Source organism: Apium graveolens, chromosome 5, assembly GCF_009905375.1.
Source record: "Apium graveolens cultivar Ventura chromosome 5, ASM990537v1, whole genome shotgun sequence".
Lineage (NCBI taxonomy): Eukaryota > Viridiplantae > Streptophyta > Magnoliopsida > Apiales > Apiaceae > Apium > Apium graveolens.
Genome location: NC_133651.1, coordinates 18,505,582 through 18,522,260, shown reverse-complemented (window position 1 = coordinate 18,522,260; position 16,679 = coordinate 18,505,582).

Here is a 16,679-nt window from a genome sequence, read left to right as displayed (position 1 = left end):
TGAAGAGATGTGGACCACTGCAATCTACAACTCTACTGACAAAACCATCACTCTAACTATCAAAGGTAATGAGTTCTGTATCAATAGTGATGTGATAAAAGCATGTTTCAAAATTCCTGATGATAATGTAACCTCACCACACACTGACACTGATATTATCAATATGCTTAATTTCATGCATTGTGCACTTCCTACTACTAAGCTAAGTGAGATTAGAATATTAGGTCTTAGGAAGGAATGGAGTTTCATGTGTGATGTTGTGACTAAAGTTTTCTCTGGAAAAGTCAGTAATTTTGATTCTGTGAACATTTCCATGCTTAACATGCTATACATGCTAGTTATAGATAAATTTTACAATTTCAGTGACCTTGTCTTGTATGAGTTAGGTTTTAAACTAGGTGAGTTAGCCAAAAGGGGAAATAATGTATATTATGATAGATTTTTCATGATATTGGCTAACCATCTTTGTCAAGAGATTGTACTTGAGAACCCAAAAAACAAATTAGCTTGTTGGGTTCAAGAGAGAAGAATCATTGCAGATTTGAACAGAGCCAACCATCATAGGGATGTGCCAATGTTCTACTTTCCTGTAATGCAGACACCTCAGGTAAGTGAGGTAAGTTCATCCATACCCTCAACTATTCCAATCTCCTCAATTTCTTTGAGTTCAGGAGTAGCTATGGCAACTGTGACAATGACCAAACAGTTGCCTACCAAAGCTGCCAAATCAACTATAATTTCTAAATCCAAGTCAAAGAAAACCCCCTCTGGTATCTCTCAAAAGGTACCAGTTGAAAAATCTACCAAAGCCAAAGAGGGGAGTGTAAAGGAGGGTCAGTTAGGTGAGGGAAGGGGTGAACATCAAAGAAACCCCAAGGATAAGGTTGGAGAGTTGAGTGAATCCCAGCCTAGCCACACTACAGTTTCCCAACAAACTGCAGTGCTTAAAAAGGACAAAAGCTCACTTCTAGCTGCATCCTCTCAAAAGGATGTGGCTATTGAACAAAGCTCTCAGCCAAACTTACACAAGAAAGAAGAAATCCAAAACAACTGGGGATGCACAGGGCACACACAGTGCAAACTGATGCTAAAGACACAGTCCCTGCACTTTCACAAATTCAGATTGATGTGGCTTCAATAAATGTGGAGTCACAGCCAAAATCTCTTATAATAGAAGCTTCTGAAACACCATACTCACCAACAAACTCTCTGGAAGTGGATATGATAAACACTTCAATTCCTGATTCCCCTTCTTTAACGCTGTTGGGGAAGCCAAAATCTAGTGCAAGTGAGCATCATCTTTTAGATGATTTGTTGGCTCACTTGCCAATTCTTTTAGATACTATTGTGACATCTGTGCCTCAACTAACTTCAATCAACACAGAGTCAACAATAGTTTCTCTTCCCACCTCATTCATTTCTATTCTCTCGATGAATATTGCTCATCCGTCGAGTAGTGATTGTATCGCGACGGATAAGCTTAACAGCAGTTATCCGTCGGATAGCTTTACCACTCATCCGATGGATATCACTTATCCGTCGAGTGTCTCTGCACAACTTCAAACTTCAATTATTTCTAGTGCAGAAGATTTAGTGGTAATACAGTCACTCTTAGGACTGAGAGAGGAGAGTGCATTGAGTGAGAGGCTGGGTTGCTCCCAGGCAAAAGGAGAGGAAAAGAGTGAATCTCAGCAATCCACTTATTCAGGATTGGCAAAAGTGAGTGAGAGGAGTCCCACCTTAGTAGGTGAAGGTGAGGGTGTGAGGGTGGGGAGCCAGGGTGAGACCCTGATGCAACAAAAGAGAGATTATGAGAGAAAGGCAGGTACAGGAGAAATAAAGATGGATCCAGCCATTGCTAGTGAGTCAATGATTGTGGATGATGCTGAAAAGGGAAGACAATTTCAGAAACATTACAAAGCTGAAATTGATAACATTTCCTTGGATGCTGACACTTTTACTCATCCTGTGTCAGCCTATCAATTGTTGGTTGCTCAGGGCAATGTGGAGGCAGAACAAACTTTGAATTTAGTACACACCTCAGAATCTCTTCAAAGTGATAAAGCTGCTGTCAATAGGATGCATTTTGCAAGTTGGTGAGCCATCTGAAGAATTTGGAGTAAATTCTAATGATGATGACTCTGTTTCTTTGGATAGAAGCATGAACTTAGGGGGAGATGAAGGCCCAAGTTCTGTTTTAAATTTACCTGTATGGGCATGGACAAAGGAATTTATACCAGGACAATTTAATGTGTCTTTGGTCAAGCAAGTGATGGCTACTCAAAAGGCCCTTCAGGAAACTTCAGATGCTGGTACCAAGGCTATTCTTCAAGCTCACCTAGACTCTTTACATCTCATGAAGATCCAGCACTTAAGACATAATATGAGTGTGGATGAACTAAAAAGATATATAGCTGACTTGAAGACATACAATTCTGAGAAGCTGGATTCAGTAATGCCATATGGTACCATGCAAGATCTATTACTGAGATTAAGGAGAGAATCATATTCTGAAAAAAAGCTAGCCAAGCTGGAAAACAGAGTTCAAGTTATTGAGAATTCAGTGGCTATCCTTCTTCAAAATCAACAGACTCAGACAAATCTTCTTATGCAACTGGCTAAAGCACAAGGCCTAACTCCTCAACTTGATGATAACAAAAAGGGGGAGAGAGAATCAAGTAAGGGGGAGAAAGGACCAACTGAGGGGGAGAAACTTCAAGTACAAATCAGCAAAGTAATTGTACCTTCAATTACTATCTCCAAGCCAACAGTTGCAGATGGTATAGATCTAATTAAAGCAGCAACAACAAATTTGAAAGTTGCTGAAAAAGGAAAGTTGAGTTTGATCAACTGGAATAAGATTGATGAGGAGATACAGAAAAAGTTTGAACTAGTCAAGGAGCCAGTTCAGTCAGCCATCCATCACTCTCATGTCAAGCCAATTAGTGTGAATGAGATGAGCATGAACTATCTGGGAAAAGGACAATCTTCCTGCATCAAGTCTACAAAGGCTGAAACAATTCTTAAACCAAGGGCAAATTATCCAAAGTCATCTTGGAAGAACCCTATGGACACTGTGTATGAGACACCCAAACCAGATGAAAAAAAGCTTCTGTCAAGATCTATTGTCTTCTATAAAGATCCAGTTGATTCAGCTTCAAAAAGGAGAATTGCTAAGATATTCAGAAATGGAAAGGAAATTTGTGTGGTAGCTGGACATCCACAATTTGCTCAAGCAAAGAAAGAAGAAAAAGCCTGATTAAAGCAGGAAAAGAGGCAAGCTGCTCTAGATGCAAAGGAGTCTAAACAAAAGAAAGAACATATTGCTGTCTTGGCCAAGCTACAGGCTGTGAATTCTTCTCAACAAATTCCCTCTCAACCATCTGAAGCTGCTGAATCAAAGAAGAAGATTGAAGAACAGAAGAAATCCCCAAGAAAGAAGGAATTGGCTAGAAGAACAAAAAGGAAACTGGATGTTGTTAACAAGGAATTGGAAGATCAATTTCCTAAGGAGTCCACTCAAGCTACAACTCAAGCATCAAAGCCCTCTGTGGTATTTGAAGACATAAGGGTGGTGGATCCCTACAGGAACATACATGTTGAACCTATTGTGCAAAAGGATGAGCCAATAGAGTGGGATAAAATACCAATTCCTGACTTCAACTTACCAATCCTTAGCAAGCCAAAACGGACAAAGTCAAGGGCAGTCAAGAAAGTGAAGTTGTCACCTCTCAAATCTAAGTCAGTAGTTAAAGCTCAACCCAAAGTCAACAGGGGAGACTACTTGTACTTGTGTGACATCAAATAATTTTCAGATCTAAATCTTTATCTGGATGAACTGGATGAAGTAAGGGCAATTGATGCATACAGAAACCTACCTGAAAGGTTGGTGTTCAAGTACAAAGGAGGAAGGGAGATTCAGTGGCCACTTCACAGGATTCTTCAAGAAAGCCAAGCTGTGTTGATTAAAGTCTATTCATCCTTCAAGAAAAACTTTGGGTTCAATATAACTACAAGAAGACTAGTATTGAAGAAGATTGAAGAGCTGAGGAGTGTTAGAGCTAAAGATGCACTCCCAAAGACTCTAATCATCCCATACACAGGGAGAAGAGTGCATCTAAGGCCCTACTGGCTGATGGAATTTGTGGATGACAAGGGTGTAAAAAGATTCTTCAGATTAGAAGATCAATTGAGTATCTCTAGCAATGAGACTCTCTTGGAAATGCAAGAAAAGCTAGATCTCTCAGAATCTGATGAACTAGAATTCCACAGGCAGCTCCAGAATCAAATTGAAGAAAACAACAGAAAGCTTGGAAGAAGATCCAGACCTTCAAGGAACTAGAAAAATTTGCTCAGGCTAGATGAGCATCTTGAATTGACTGTGAGCCAAACCTTGCACATTTTAATTAATTGAAGCACTTTCAGCTTTATCTACTTATCCTTAAAGATATATGTTCAGGATGTTTTGTTATCATCAAGTATCTCTTAATTTATGGCTATAATTCCAGTAGACATAAATTGGGGGAGATTGTTGTGTATATGTTGTGTACTTGATGATTTCATAAACAAAACATCTAAGTAGATTTTACTTAGTGAAATTATGTAGCACTCGACGGATAAGAATTATGGTCCCGACGGATAACTCATTATAGTCCCGACGGATGATTAACTTATTATCCATCGAGTGAGTAGCTTATGTAATAATAAGTTTGTAGCACAGTTATGTATGCACCTTTGTATAGAATCTGTAGTAACATATAAGTCATGTTGACTTTAACTAGATATGCAGAATAAGTTTAATAATTGTACATAAATGATGTCTTGTAATTCTGCATAAGTGATATAGAGTCAAGTGCCAAAATAGCTACCGACGGATGACTAACAAAGCCATCGACGGATGATCAAATGACTATCAACGGATGTTTAATATAGCAATCGATGGATGATCAATTAAATCATCAACGGATGTTCTGAAAGTCGACGGATGATCATATGAAGAATTCAAACAGTAGTTGAACAGTGAAAGCTGACACACAGCCGTCGAGATGTATACAAACACACTGTGGAAGCCCATTAACTAGGTAATAGAGGACGAAAAGCAGCAAAGCTTAAGACTGTTAGATTTTATATTTGTTCAGTCTTTTTAACTTTGTAATCTTGGTATTATATAAACCAAGAGAGTAACAAATAGAAAAATAATTGAGATAGTTGAAAAACACAAAAAAAAACAGAGAAATCTTTGTAAGCAGAATCCTTAGCATTTCCTGTATTCTCAGTAATTCCATTTGTAAGCAGCTGTGAGCATTTCTGCACACAGAGTCCTCTCGATATATTATATATATCTCTGGTGGAATTGTTTAAATCCACCAGAAAGTTTTTAAAGACTCTTGTTTTTGATTACTTATGTTTTGATTCAATTAAGTTCACATTCCGCATTGTGCTAATTAAAACAAATATATCTATAATCGAGTTGAACATTTTTATTTCAAGAAAAAGGTTCAAGAATTCCATTCAACCCCCCTATGTAATTCTTGCTATATTGTTAAGGGACTAACAAAATCCACATGATAACCTCTGTCACAGATTTGATTGACACTCAGCAGATTGTGTTTAAGTCCTAAGACCAGAGCTACTTCTTTAATGATGACATTCCCAAGATTGATATTGCCATTTCCCAATGTTTTTCCAATGTTTCCATCTCCATAAGAAACACTTGGGACAGCCTTCTCCATAAAGTCTGATAGCAGGGCTTTATTTCCAGTCATATGTCCTGAACATCCACTGTCCAGAACTAGGATGTTTTTCCTGTTGCCCTGCAATCACAAAGACCACTAATGATTAGTTTTAAGGACCCAGACATGCTTGGATCCTTTGGCCTTATTAAGTATGTTAACATTTGCAGCAGATTTAGCATCAGAGTTTATGTTAACAATTTTCTTATCAGAATTTACACTATCAGACTTTGAATCAGAACTTACACTAGAAGGAACAATGGTAACTTTCTTTAAAGTAGGTTTTATTTGATAATAATCATAGTACAAACTATGATATTCCTTACAAGTATAAATGGAATGCCATAAACTCCCACAATGAAAACAAGGATTTTGTGGCTTATATCTAACAGACTGACTCTTAACTCCTGAATTTGAAGGTAAGGAGTTTATGTTCTTATTCTTCCTGCAAAAAGGAGCCAGATGGTTAGAACTTCCACATTTATGACACGTTTTCCTAGGAGCCTCAGGAACAGGCTTATAATTATTGCTTTTATTCACACCTTCCTTTCCATTCCTATTTTTCCTAGGTGATTTTACCTTGTTTGCATTCTTAACATCTTTCAGCTTATGCTTAAGCTGCTTCTTAGTCATTAAGCCTACGTTTACTTCAGTTGTCTTTTCCTGTTTTAGTTTGTCAGAAGTTAATTCCTTTTTAACTTCTGATTTCTCATTATCAGACTTTACAGCTACAAACTTAACAAGTTTTAACTTTGGCTTTTGTTTAACAACTACAGGCTTAATATCTACAGTTCCTTTATCATTCTTATCCTCTCCATAACCTAAGCCCTCTTTCTAGTTTTCACTACTTAGCAAATTCTGAGTTGTTCTGCCAGAGTTAGTCCAAGTCCTGATAATCTCTCTTTCCTTTTCTAACTCAGCTTTTAGAGATTCATTTATTTTAAGTACTTCATCCCTAACATAGAAAGCATCATCTCTATCTTTCTGAGTTTGATGGAACATGACCAACTCTTTTTCTAAATAATCATTCCTCTTTTTGCAAGCAAGATTTTCAGAAGTTAATCTTTTACATGTTAAAGTTTGATCTCTATAACTAATGAACATGGTTTTAAGATATCTTCTCAACTCATTAATATCATCATTATAAAAGCCATAAGTAGTTTGAGGTACCTTTAATTCAGTAGCTTCAGAACTGCTTTCAGCACTTGCCTTATCAGCATTTTCCATCAAGGCATAATTCTCCTCACTTTCAGAATCTGAGGTGTCTGTCCAGCTTTTCTTCTTTGTGACAAGAGCCTTGCCTTTGTCACTCTTCACTTTCTTGCAATCAGGAGATATGTGGCCTTTCTCACCACAGTTGTAGCATTTGACATTTGTATAATCTCCTCTGTCAAACTTTCCTCCTCTTCCTTCAGATTTTCTGAAATTCTTTTATCAGAACTTGTGCCTTTCCTAGAAAACTTCTTTCCCTTCCTGAACTTCCTGTATGCAATCTTTGTGATCCCTTTCACCATAAGAGCACACAGCTTCATCATCTCTTCATCAACATCCGTCTCAGGTAAGCTTTCAGATTCTGAGTCATCATCACTTTCAGAACTTATGACTCAGTATCAGACTTTGTGAATAGAGCTTTACCCTTGTCTTTCCTTGAGGTAGCTGCCTTGGGCGATTCTTCTTCAGCCTTAAGAGCAACTGTCCTTGACTTTCCTCCTTTCCTCTTGCTTCTTTATTCCATCTCAAGTTCATGAGTCTTGAGCATTCCATAAATTTCATCAAGAGTTGTTTCATCAAGATTATAGTTGTCTCTTATTGTTGTTGCCTTCAAATCCCAGCATTCAGGAAGAGCTAACAGGAATTTAAGGTTTGAATCTTCAAGATCATACTCCTTATTAACCAGTGACAAATCATTCAAGAGTTTGACAAATCTATCATATAAATCAGTCAATGACCCATTAACCTTTGAGTCAAAGTGTTCATACTCTTGAGTGAGTATTGTCTTCCTATTCTTCTTAATCGTATCCGTTCCCTGACATCTTGTTTCCAAGGCATCCCATATCTCCTTTGCAGTCTTGCAGTTTATTACCCTATTTGACATTACATTATCAATAGCACTATGCAGTAAGTGTCGTACCTTAGCATCCTTAGCAATTGATGCGATATCTTCAGCAGTGTAATCACTCTTCTCATTTGGTACAGACTTTGCTGCTTCACCTGCAACTGCAACAGCGAGCTTGGTTGGTTTGTGAGGCCCTTCCTTGATTTTATCAAGTTATTCTGGATCTGTAGCTTCCAGAAACATGGTCATCCTCACTTTCCATATGGCATATTCAGATGGTCTCAATATGGGAACTCTAATAGTCTCATATCGGCTTTGAATTTGTGTCTTTGGAGGTTCTTCAGCTTTGGTGGGCTTAGTTGGAGTTTCTGCTTCAGACATGATTGTGTTTGGATCTTAAACTATTTGTGTGTTAACAGATAGGCTCTGATACCGCTTGTTAGGTCACACACACACTGTAGAGGGGGGTGAATACAGTGTATAGCACAATCAAATCGAACTTTAATAACTCACGTAACAGAAAACAAACTTTATTAAAACAATAAACTCTGTTACAATATGGAACTGTTCTCTCTCAGTGATGAACAAATATCACGAGAGCTGCTAGGGTTACAATGAATAATCTTCTCGATTATGATAACACTTATAGTGTAAACCCTATGTCTGTGTTTATATACTACACAATTACAAGATAATCGCTAATTGATATGGAATATAATTCTGCTTCCTAAAATATATCAATCAGATATCTTTTCTTCCAAGTATTCTATTCTTCATAGAATTCCATCTTCATGCATATCTCTTCTTATGTTTGTCTCGATCTTCTTTCCTTTAACCAGCTGCCTTCCTTATCTGAACGTCCTTCTGTACTTAAGTTCTGATATCCATCTTCTGATAATTATCTCCTGATAATATAAGTACTGATATCCTTAAGTCCTAACTTCCAGTAAGTACTGATTTGTCCTGTTTAAGTAAGATCTGAAAACTAAACATAAATCACATTAGCCATGACATTATCAAATATATCTAACAAAAGCCACATCAGTTAGAGAAAATTGTGGCTCTTCATGTAGAGAATATTGATATTGTTGAAGCGGCTCATAATTCTCCTCATAATATTATTGTTGGTATTTGATCATATCATTGAAAATTCTAACCATCATTATCCATGTAAGAGAAATCTTGTTGATCCATGTATTCTTGATCAAATGTATTAAAGTATTGATTGTACTCATTTTCATCTTCAAAATAATTCATCTGTTACTGTAAGGCATATGTCATAGCCTATTTGTATATTCGAGGATTTAACTCAACTCAAATAAGAATGTAACAAGTAAATAGTGGATCTTCCGTCAAAGAGATCTCACAAAGTAACATCTGTCAGAGGATTCAGAAACAACGTTCATCTACAGACTTGAAGAATTAATTCACTGGAAGAAGTTCAAGAAATTGATCAAGCCTCAGTGATACAAATCAAGATTGTGGATTTAATCAAGTGACAGAGGTCTTGTTAGGGTATCAGAGAATTACAAGGATTTAATCTGAAGAAAATCAAAGTGTCAAAGTCAAAACATGAAGAAACGTCACGGAAGTTAGTCACTCATGAACCAGATAGTACATCGAGTGTCAACATTGAAGTGGTGGAATTGATTCATAATTCTCAGTGATTTTCAGAAGATTTTCAAAAGAGTGGTTGCTGCTCAAGATTAGTATTAATTCTCTATTAATTAATTAAGTCATATAATTTAATTAAGAAAATAAATTATATCTGCAAAGATTAATTTATTGATTAATTGAATTAATTGATTAATTAATTCTGAATTAATATTAAGAATTTTCAGAATTTTACTTGGATTAAAATCAGTTTTAATTCAGCAAGACAATTGAAATTGAACTAGCATGACAATCTGGATTGTCATACCGATTGTCATGCCAAGTCATTTCAATTGTCTCACCGAAAGTTCTACTGGAAGGAGATAGTCTTGCTAGTTCAGTTTGATAGTCTTGCTAGTTCAACAAATAGTCATACCGAAAGTCATAATAGCTTAAACTGATTGTCATACCGAAAGTTCTACTGGTTCAGCAGATTGTCTTGCTAGTTCAACCGATTGTCATTCGAGTTCAAGTGATTCTGTTGATTGAATTATAAAGACAGAAGCAGCAGAAGTCATTCTTTATCTATCAACCAACCAAGAACATAGAAAGAAAAGCAGCCGCACAATATTTCATTTTCATCTGCTAAATTCTAGATCACAATTTCTAGTTTCCAAGTTAAATCCAAACAACTAGAAATCATTCTCTTGTTCTTGTGTAACAATCTAGCGGATCAAAATCCCTAGAACTTAATCTCAAATTGCGTTTAGCATTTAAATCTTTTTATTGCAAAAATAGAAAAAGTTCATGTCGAATTTATTCTAAATTTGTGATAATTAATTTGAGATTAATCCCTTGTAATCGATACCGTTGTTGTAACACCTTTCAAGTTTAATAATATTTTTATTTAACTTGAATTTTGTTTCAATTTTTTATTCCGCACTAAATTCAATTATTCGGTATTGTTTGTATTCAACCCCCCTTCTACAAACACATTGGGACCTAACAATTGGTATCAGAGCCTTCTGATTAACGAACAAATCAAGATCCTAGACTTTTGTGATTTTTCAACTCCTTGAATTTTTATTTATTCAAAAATTCATAATGACTTCACAAAAAGTTGGAACCGTTAAAAATTCCACTATTTGATAAAGAAAATTATATGATGTGGAAGAAGAAGATGCTCTTATTTTTACAAGTTACAAATCCCAAATATCTGAACTTGTTAAAGAAGGGTCCAAAAACTCCGATGGTTATTGAACCAGAGGTGATAGTAGATGATGTTGTGATTACCAAAGCTAGAACCTATCCAAAAGAGCCTGAGGATTTTTCTCCTGCTGAAAAAGAAGAAGCCTCCTTGGATGCCAGCCTTCAGTTAATTTTAGTTGATTCCCTCGATCCCTTGATGAACAGACATGTGATGAACTGTAAAAATTCCAAACACATCTGGGAAACTATTGAGGTGATTAATGAAGGTACAGAGGAAGTTAGGGAGAACAAGTTGGAAATCCTAACCTCTGAGTATGAACATTTTAAATACAATCCAGGAGAAGGAATTACTGAAGTGTTTGAGAGGTACAATGCATTGATTAACAACCTGAACATAAATGAAAAATATTATTCAATCAGGGAGGTCAACAAAAAGTTCCTTTTAACACTGCCAACTCATCTTGAGCATAGAATCACTGCTATAAGAGAAGCTAGAGATCTGAGTGAGATTTCTTTGGATAGACTCTATGGTGTGTTAAAAACCTATGAGTTGGAGCAGATTCAGCAGAAGGAAGTCTACGGGAAAGAGAGAATGGTCAGCACATCTACTGCTCTTGTAGCTGAAGGTCAACAACAACAACAATCTCAATAGTCGGAGAGAATGGTACAGTTTTCCAAGGCTGAGGAAAATGTGTTAGTAGCAGAATATGATCCTCCTACTACAAATTAATCTAGTGATAATTTTTACTCCTTGGAAGAGCTGGAGCAATTGGAAGATGAGTCAATGGCCCAAATTGTTAAGAGATTCTCCAATGTCAGATTCAAGAGAAATCCCAAGTTCAAGTACAAGTCCAACTACAACAGATTCCAGACAGGTGGATCTTCATCCTCTAACACCAGTAGTGGTGGATACAAAACAGGGATGGTTGATCGGAGCACCATTAGATGCTATAACTGCAATGAGTTGGGACACTTTGCCACAGAATATAGGAAGCCAAAGCAAGTAAGGAAGAACTCTTATGATTCAAATCAGAAGAGTAACTCTGAAAGGGCTTATCTGGCAAAGGGAAAAAGCTGGGATGATACTGATAGTAAAGATGAAGAAGATGAGAATCTTGCTCTTATGGATATTGATGGAAAAGCTTCATCATCAAGAAAAGAGGTAAAATTTACTGATGCTGAATTAGTTTATCATCTAGGAGGTTCCTTAGATTGTGCTCATCGTGATAATGAACTGTTAAGTCAACATATCAAAGACCTTGAGAAAGAGGTCAATGAATTAAGACTTGTGCACATTAATCAAGACAAGTTAAAAGAACAAGTATCTTTTCTAGAGAATAGAGTTAGCTGTTATAGACAACTCGAAACTATTCTCAAAGACAAGATCACCGGTCTTGAGACTAAGGTTAAAGCCTACTTCAATTCTTGTTCGAAGGCTAAAGAGTTCTACAGTAAGCAAGCTGTTAATCAAACATCTGGAATAGGTTATGATTACAATGCTGCTATTGGAGAATTAGGCATAAACTCCCCTCCTCATGTTTGTGCTAAAGGTAGGAAAGTACCACATGAGCTTAAGGGTGTTGATGAACCCCTCTATAAAAGATCAATTGCTGAACCATTTGATATGACCTCCTCTATTATTGAAGAAGAAATGCGTGCTGAAGATCTTGCTAATGAGAAGGTTGTTTCCAAGTCAAGTGTGTCGAAAGTTCCAGTCAAAGTTGTGAAAGCAACTGAGACTAACTCAGACACACATGAGTTGGATAACAAAACTGCCATGTCTACCATGCATAATTTGCCTGTTGTTAATCCCTCTCATAAAGCATGTGGTGTTGCTAATTGTATGTCTTGTGCTTTTAATTTGATGTATGCTTATTTTAATGGTAAGCATGTTTCTAGTGATAAGACTACTCCTCGTCAGCATGTGAATAATAAGAAGCATGATAGGTCTAAGACTGCTAGTCCTTCTAAGACTAGAAAGGAAACATTTGTGCCTAAGCCTAAACATAAATTTGTTAAGGTTGTTTACAAGGTCAAATGTTCAGTCATTGAGAAAGTTGAGAGCATTAAAATTAAAAATGTTGCTTTGCCTGACAAAGGACAATTCTACAAGTATGCCGGGCCCAACCAAGTTTGGGTTCCGAAGAAGGTCTAATGCATTTGTAGTGCAGGGCATTAAACAGGTGGAACCGGTAGTGTGGATTCTTGACAGTGGATCGTCAAGTCATATGACCGGAGATAGAGCCCTGCTATCAAATGTGGTTGAGAAAGCTGGCCCACTGGTTACCTTTGAAGATAACATCAAAGGTTTATCTGAGGGATATGGCTGTTTATAAGCTGGTAATGTTATCATTGAAAATTTGTATATTGTGCTAGGTTATTATTAGGAAGCAGTATCTAACATATAGCACCAGTGACGAGACTTGAGAATATTACGACATATTACGCACCTGATGCATGTTACACTTGGAATTGGACTCTAGTAATATGTGTACAAGTGTACTCCTGGTTGGTGAGTCAAAAGAGGAAGTCAGTGCACCACAGTTCATGGACTTTGCAGCTGCAGATCTATTGGACTATGCAATCTCTTCTTCACAATCTCACTTCAGGTTGGTATGAACTAGTGTACTACTCAAGCAATCGTCAAGAATATGGTATGACACTCTAACTGAAGTTACAGTTTAATATGAACTAGTAGAGTCGTCATATTAATAACTCTCTTATCACTAGGCACAAACATATTATTTTATATGTGCAAACAGTTTTAGGAGAAAATCAAACTTCTTTCTACATTAGTGATTTCTTATTTCATGTAAAATCCTTTGAAATCACTATTGTACATCATTTCTCTCAAAAGATTAAATGTATAATTTTCATTCATTATAGATCCTAAGTACATTTTATCTCTCTATTGCCATATATTCTGTGATACAGGTTCAGTCTCTAATGACTTTCTTTCATTGACAGTCATAAGGTTGAAAACCCACAACTTCTATCCCAGACTGTAAAGACAAACACAGAAACAGAACCAACCAACACTCTCTTATCACTAAAATGAAGTATGAGTGAGCGTGAGGGAGATAGTGCCTTAGTGCACCACATAAGGAAGGTTCTGTAGTCAACCCAGTAGCTCTGTCTCCTAGAAAGATGAGTAGTATTTAAACCGAGACAACTGCTAACCCCCATACATCTTCTCAAAAAGATGTAATGGATGAAAAGGCACAAAAATAGTTACTAGATTCATTCTCTCAACAGGGTGCGTCTATTGAAATTTGCCTGTCGGCCAGGGTATCCGATGTAGTGTCACCACTTCAAACATAAACAATTCTTGATGTACAAGGAAAGGTTACACACACAAAGGATGAGTTGACGGAAACAAGAATTTTGACCATTTTAAGGTCAGATTCGATTGTTCAAGGTTCGTTAATGGACCAATTGCCTTTATAGGTGTTAGGAGAGGATACTGATCCAAAAGCCATATGTCAGTGGTCAGTGTCTACCTCCACAGGCTTAAATCCCCTGAATGCATCTGCGGATAGTGGATCTGACATAAGTGCAGATCGACAACTTGTTGACAATGATTCAGATATTACCTGATGAGTCACAAGGAAATGTCTTCACAGACATTAGAAGGGAACTTTGATCTTTATGCTAAACTCGTTGGATCATTGTTTACCTTCCCAGAATTCAAATCTGGAACCCTAAAAGGGAAACTAGCAACTTGTAGATTATGACTCAGATTCATCTGACGAGTTTAACAAGGATGGGGATTTGCGAACTCCAATTGCACCACCTGTGACCTCCTTAAGGATGGCTAAGGTGATTTGCCTTGCAGGTATAGCTGAATGTTGGAGCTATGAGAGGAGTGATACACTTGTGAGAATGAGTGTAAACACGAGTGGAGAGAAGAGTGAAACACATGTGAGGTACACTAAAATAGAATCACACACTCACAGTGAGGAAGAAAGAGAAACTACTTGTTATTTCTTTTCCAACCAAGTGAAATATGAGAATTCCTTCAGACAACGGCATACATTCCTTTTGTAAGGGGGAGATAAAAGCTTAAGTAATAGTTTGGAGGATTCCTCAACTAAGGGGGAGAAATAGCAGGGAGGAAGAAAAAGATCCTACATATGTACACTACACCACACCATTGTTGTTTGTAACTACGAATCCTATTGTACGGGAGAGGTGATAAACACAAGGTGATTTCCTAGTAAGGGAAGAAGCTGTTTTCTAAAAGGGGAGTACCATTGGTTTTTATCTGCGGATCCTATTGTACGGGAGATGTGGTAAACGAAGGTGATCTTCTTTAATCAGTTGATTCTCATAGGGGGAGAAGCAAGAGAGATATGCGCTTCTCAACAGGAAATATGGTTGTACAAAAGAAGATGAAACTACTTGAAGATATGTTCAGTCTAGAGGAACATCTATTTGGAATCTGGAAAATGTTAAATGTATGTGATCCAGAACTTTTCTGCTATTTACTTTGCATTTTTGTTTATATCTTTTTCTTATTTGTTAGTTGAGTTATCCTCTAGGTATTTGTTGTTATTGTCTAACAAACAAATAGGGGGAGATTGTAAGGCATATGTCATAGCCTATTTATATATTCGAGGATTTAACTCAACTCAAATAAGAATGTAACAAGTAAATAGTGGATCTTCCGTCAAAGAGATCTCACAAAGTAACATCTGTCAGAGGATTCAGAAACAATGTTCATTTACAGACTTGAAGAATTAATTCACTGGAAGAAGTTCAAGAAATTGACCAAGCCTCAGTGATACAAATCAAGATTGTGGATTTAATCAAGTGACAGAGATCTTGTTAGGGTATCAGAGAATTATAAGGATTTAATCTGAAGAAAATCAAAGTGTCAAAGTCAAGACATGAAGAAACGTCATGGAAGTTAGTCACTCATGAACCAGACAGTACATCGAGTGTCAACATTGAAGTGGTGGAATTGATTCATAATTCTCAGTGATTTTCAGAAGATTTTCAGAAGAGTGGTTGCTGCTCAAGATTAGTATTAATTCTCTATTAATTAATTAAGTCATATAATTTAATTAAGAAAATAAATTATATCTGCAAAGATTAATTTATTGATTAATTGAATTAATTGATTAATTAATTCTGAATTAATATTAAGAATTTTTAGAATTTTAATTGGATTAAAATCAGTTTTAATTCAGCAAGACAATTGAAATTGAATTAGCATGAAAATCTGGATTGTCATACCGATTGTCATGCCAAGTCATTTCAATTGTCTCACCGAAAGTTCTACTGGAAGGAGATAGTCTTGCTAGTTCAGTTTGATAGTCTTGCTAGTTCAACAGATAGTCATACTGAAAGTCATAATAGCTTAAACTGATTGTCATACCGAAAGTTCTACTGGTTCAGCAGATTGTCTTGCTAGTTCAACCGATTGTCATTCCAGTTCAAGTGACTCTGTTGATTGAATTATAAAGACAGAAGCAGCAGAAGTCATTCTTTATCCATCAACCAACCAAGAACACAGAAAGAAAAGCAGCCGCACAATATTTTATTTTCATCTGCTAAATTCAAGATCACAATTTCTAGTTTCCAAGTTAAATCCAAACAACTAGAAATCATTCTCTTGTTCTTGTGTAACTATCTAGCGGATCAAAATCCCTAGAACTTAATCTCAAATTGTGTTTATCATTTGAATTTTTTATTGCAAAAATAGAAAAAGTTCATGTCGAATTTATTCTAAATTTGTGATAATTAATTTGAGATTAATCCCTTGTAATCGATACCGTTGTTGTAACACCTTTCAAGTTTAATAATATTTTTATTTAACTTGAATTTTGTTTCAATTTTTTATTCCGCACTAAATTCGATTATTCGATATTGTTTGTATTCAACCCCCCTTCTACAAACACATTGGGACCTAACAGTTATAATTGAGTATTCTGAGAATTATAGATATTGTTCGAGCATTGATAACCATAGTGGCTCTAGACACCACAAAATAGAAAATATTTGTAAGTTTTAAGGGCTATTTGTGATACCCTGTTGATACTCATTGGAGGCATCGTAGGCTTTGAAGTATTTAATGAGGAAATTTC